Source organism: Otolemur garnettii, unplaced genomic scaffold, assembly GCF_000181295.1.
Source record: "Otolemur garnettii isolate 467f Iridium unplaced genomic scaffold, OtoGar3 scaffold00072, whole genome shotgun sequence".
Lineage (NCBI taxonomy): Eukaryota > Metazoa > Chordata > Mammalia > Primates > Galagidae > Otolemur > Otolemur garnettii.
Window position 1 is genome coordinate 6,601,143 of NW_003852467.1, and position 5,192 is coordinate 6,606,334.

The 5,192-nt window shown below is 45.8% G+C and overlaps 1 pseudogene across 1 annotated transcript; it reads left to right on the top strand.

Annotated features, from left to right (window-relative positions):
• The first annotated feature begins 3,794 nt into the window (after positions 1-3,794).
• LOC100947792 lies at positions 3,795-5,106 on the top strand (annotated as a pseudogene). The gene has a single exon (XR_002774332.1). The product of XR_002774332.1 is annotated as a methionine aminopeptidase 2-like (transcript).
• The last annotated feature ends 86 nt before the right edge of the window (positions 5,107-5,192 follow it).

The window sequence follows — 5,192 nt, forward strand, 5'->3', positions numbered from 1 at the left end:
CTCTTGCCTCAGCCTCCCGAGTAGCTGGGACTACAGGCACCCGCCAACGCCTGGCAATTTTTTTGCTGCAGTTTGGCCGGGGCTGGGCCTGAACCTGCCACCCTCCATGTATGGGGCCAGTGCCACACCCACTGAGCCACAGGTGCTGCCCGAGCCTTTTTCTTTTTTTTAGAGATAGAGTTTCATTTTGTCGCCCTCGGTAGAGTGCTGGGGTGTCACAGCTCACAGCAACCTCCAGCTCTTGGGCTTAGGTGATTCTCCTGCCTCAGCCTCCCCAGTAGCTGAGACTACAGGCACCCACCATAACGCCCAGCTAATTTTTTGTTGCAGTTTGGCTGGAGCTGGGTTCAAACCCACCACCCTCAGTATATGGGGCCGGTGCCCTACTCACTGAGCCACAGGTGCTGCCCCAGAGAGAGCCTTTGAGAGCTGAGTTTGGAATGTCATCAAGAAGTATGTGGCTTGGCACCTGTGGCTCAAGTGGCTAAGGCACCAGTCACATACACCTGAGCTGGTGGGTTTGAATCCCAGGCCCGCCAAACAACAATGATGGCTGTAACCAAAAAATAGCCAGGCGTTATGGCGGGTGCCTGTATACCCAGCTGCTTGGGAGGCGGAGGCAGGAGAATCACTTAAGCCCAGAAGTCTGAGGTTGTTGTGAGCTGTCATGCCACCACACTCCACCAAGGATGACAGCTTGAGGCTCTGTCTCAAAAACAAAAAGAAATACACCCCTCCAGATGCTATAGTTTGACCAGGAGAGAGAGGTTTTTATTTATTTATTTTTTGAGACATAGTCTCACTATGTCTGTCCTCAGTAGAGTGCTGTGGCATCAAAGCTCACAGCAACCTCAAACTCCTGGGCTTAAGCAATTCTCTTGCCTCAGTCTCATAAGTAGCTGGGACTACAGGCACCTGCCACAATAACTGGCTATTTTTTTGTTGCAGTTGTCATTGTTGTTTAGCTGGCCTGGGCCAGGTTCAAACTGCTAGGCTCAGGGCATGTGGGCGGCGCCCTTACTACTGTGCTAGGGGGTGCCCAGCCTTTTTTATTCTTTTTATTTATTTATTTTTTTGCAGTTTTTGGCCAGGGCTGGGTTTGAACCCACCACCTCTGGCATATGTAAGGTGAGCAAACGTCCTGATTTTTAACAATTTGTCTCGTGTCCCGTGGTGTTTTTAAAAAGTCCTGATTTTTGGAAAGAATAGACGACAAGCTAGGGAACAGCAGGAGAACAGGAAGGGAATATACGGTTTTTGGCTGCCATGTGGCTATTTCGCCAGGATATGAGTTTTATATTATTTTTGTAAATTTTATAATGTTAAACTTTAATAACAAATAATTGTTGAGAACTGATTATCGAGAACTGCTTATCAAAGTTCGCATTGTTGATCAGTTGTTAGAATTCAATGAGAAATATGCCAAAGAATAAAATAATACTATACATAATTTTTAAAATGTATTATATTTGTAAATTGTACTTATGTTGAAATTAAAAAATATTACAATACTATTTTTGTGTTCTATGAAAATTTTTGTTGCTCCATATAGACCAAATTTTTAATTAAGAACCCTCCCCGGCTCGGCGCCTATAGCTCAACCAGCTAAGGCGCCAGCCACGTACACGTAAGGTGGCGGGTTCGAATCCCCAGCCCGTACCCGCCAAACAACAATGACAGCTGCAACCAAAAAATAGCCGGGCGTTGTGGTGGGCGCCTGTGGTCCCAGCTACTTGGGAGGCAGAGGCAGAAGACTTGCTTGATCCCAGGAGTTGGAGGTTGTTGTGAGCTGTAATGCCACAGCACTCTATCCAGGGGGACAGCTTGAGGCTCTGTCTCAAAAAAAAAAAAAAACCCTCCCCATCAATGGTGTCCCACTTTACCAATGTTAAAATCTGGTCACCTTAGGCATATGGGGCCAGCGCCCCACTCCTTTGAGCCACAAGTGCCGCCCTGCTGAGCCTTTTTTAAGATAGAGTTTCACTTTGTTGCCCTCAGAGTGCAGTGGTGTCACAGCTCAGAGCAACTTTATACTCTTGGGTTCAAGCAATTCTCTTACCGCGGTCTCCCGAGTAGCTGGGACTACAGGCACCTGCTATTTTTTTTGTTGTAGTTGTCATTGTTGTTTGGCAGGCCTGGGCCAGCCCTGATGTATGTGGCTGGCGCCCTAGCCCATAAGCTACAGGTGCTGAGCCTGGAAAGAGAGTTTTAAAGAGAGCCCTATATGTCTTTGGAGTTTGGAGGCCTGTGTTACTATAGACACTGCTGTCTGTAGCTTGTCAGAATTCTGAAGGCAGGAAGCCGACTGGAGCAGCAATGACAGGGCAGCACATCTGTTGTTCAGCATGGCAAGGATATGTAAGTTTCCTATGGATCAGGTGAGTGTCACAGAAAGCAAAACAGTTTGAGCTGTTCGCCTACATCCTGTCAAAGGTGCTGGTAAGAGGGTGAGGGGATCTTGGCAGTTAAGAAATGTGGGTATTCCATAAAAAAGGCAGGGGCTGAGAAGAAATGAGAAAAGATTGAGTCCAAATCTAAGAACTGTGCAGTGAAGAGGGTCCTGAAGAATCACACTGACCCCATGAGAGCCAGCATTTGGATGCCAGTCACATAGAAGGCACTGACAAGCAAAAGAGGACTCAGAGCAGTATTGAAACGTAAGAGAGATCGGGGTTGAGGAGATAAAGGCCAGACAGGGGAAAGAGCATCATTTTTGTCCTGAGATATACTATTGACTCTTCAAGAGAGCCCACAAAAGAAATTACAAGACAAAGAGCCTACTTTAGGCTTCTGCCATGGCCAGAGAAGACAAAAATATGACAGGGGCTCGGCGCCTGTGGCTCAAACAGCTAAGGCACCAGCTACATACACCTGAGCTAGCTGGTTCAAATCCAGCCCGGGCTAACCAAACAACAATGGTGGCTGCAATCAAAAAATAGCCAGGCGTTGTGACAGGCGCCTATAGTCCCAGCTACTTGGGAGGCTGAGGCAGGAGACTAGCTTGAGCCCAGGAGTTGGAGGTTGCTGTGAGCTGTGATGCTGCAGCACTCTACCTAGGGTGACAGCTTGAGGCTCTGTCTCAAAAAAAAACAAAAAACAAAAACAACAAACAAAAAACATGACAAGATCAGTAAAGCAATAACTTGCCCACTTTCATTCCTACTTTCTTCACTCCTAGGGAAGCTGTGGTTAGCAAGACAGGTAGGAGAACTAGCAGCCTAAGGGACAGAAAGCCAACTTTTTCCTTGGCCCCAAGCTTCTCACTGGCAGCAGGATCCAACTGGGAGAGGGGACAAGATACCACTTCAAATCAAATTCTGAATTTTGATTATTTTGTGGAGCTGTTGGTTGTTCCCCCAACCTTTTTTCCAATGTCAAAGAATTTTTAGCTAAGTATAGGACTGCTTAGAACAGTGGTTCTCAACCTTCCTAATGCTGCGACCCTTTAATACAGTCCCTGTTGGTCGTGACCCACAGGTTGAGAACCGCTGGCTTAGAATAAGGCTACATTGCCCAGTCTCCCTTGCAGGTAGATGTAATAATGTGATTAAGTTCTGGCCAATGGGTTGTTAATATAAGTGATGGGTCATGGCCTTAAAGGAAACCAGTGACTTTCCTCCTGATAACTGTACTGTGATATGGTGCCGAGTCATCCTGGACCATATAGATTAGGACAACACTCTAGGGATGGTGGAGCAAGAAGATAGAGGGAAACCAACCCTGGCTCCCTTTGTGGAGCACAGCTGCTATATTAGTCTACTTTTGCTGTATAATAAACAAAAGTCTCACTCAGTCCCTCGCGCGCTCTTGGGCAACACGGCAGGCGTGGAAGAGGCAGCGGCCTCCGGGAGCCACCTGAATGGTGACTTGGATCCAGACGACAGGGAGGAGGAAGCTGCCTCTAGGGCCGAAGAAGCAGCCAAGAAAAAAAGACGGAAGAAGAAGAGTAAAGGGGCTACTGCAGGAGGGCAACAAGAACCTGATGAAGAATCAGGAGCCTCAGTCGATGAGGTAGCAAGACAATTGGAAAAACAAGCATTGGAAGAGAAAGAAAGAGATGAAGATGATGAAGATGGAGATGGTGATGGGGATGGAGCAACCGGAAAGAAGAAGAAGAAGAAGAAGAAGAAGAAGAAGAAGAAGAGAGGATCAAAAGTTCAAACAGACCCTCCCTCAGTTCCAATATGTCACCTGTATCCTAATGGTGTATTTCCCAAAGGACAAGAGTGTGAATACCCACCCACACAAGATGGGCGAACAGCTGCTTGGAGAACTACAAGGGAAGAAAAGAAAGCCTTAGATCAGGCCAGTGAAGAGATTTGGAATGATTTTCGAGAAGCTGCAGAAGCACATCGACAAGTTAGAAAATATGTTATGAGCTGGATCAAGCCTGGGAGGACAATGATAGAAATCTGCGAAAAGTTAGAAGACTGTTCACGCAAATTGAATAAAAGAGAATGGATTAAATGCAGGCCTGGCATTTCCTACTGGGTGTTCTCTCAATAATTGTGCTGCCCATTATACTCCCAATGCTGGTGACACAACAGTATTACAGTATGATGACATCTGTAAGATAGATTTTGGAACACACATAAGTGGTAGGATTATTGACTGTGCTTTTACTGTCACTTTTAATCCCAAATATGATACGTTATTAAAAGCTGTAAAGGATGCTACCAATACTGGAATAAAGTGTGCTGGAATTGATGTTCGTCTATGTGATGTTGGGGAGGCCACCCAAGAAGTTATGGAATCCTATGAAGTTGAAATAGATGGGAAGACATATCAAGTGAAACCAATCCATAATCTAAATGGACATTCAATTGGGCAATATAGAACACATCCTGGGAAAACAGTGCCCATTGTGAAAGGAGGAGAGGCAACAAGAATGGAGGAAGGAGAAGTGTATGCAATGGAAACCTTTGGTAGTGCAGGAAAAGGTGTTGTTCATGACGACGTGGAATGTTCACATTACATGAAAAATTTTGATGTTGGACATGTGCTGATAAGGCTTCCAAGAACAAAACACTTGCTAAATGTCATCAGTGACAACTTTGGCACCCTTGCCTTCTGCCGCAGATGGCTTGATCGCTTGGGAGAAAGTAAATATTTGATGGCTCTGAAGAATCTGTGTGACTTGGGCATTGTAGATCCATATCCACCATTATGTGACATTAAAGGATCATATACAG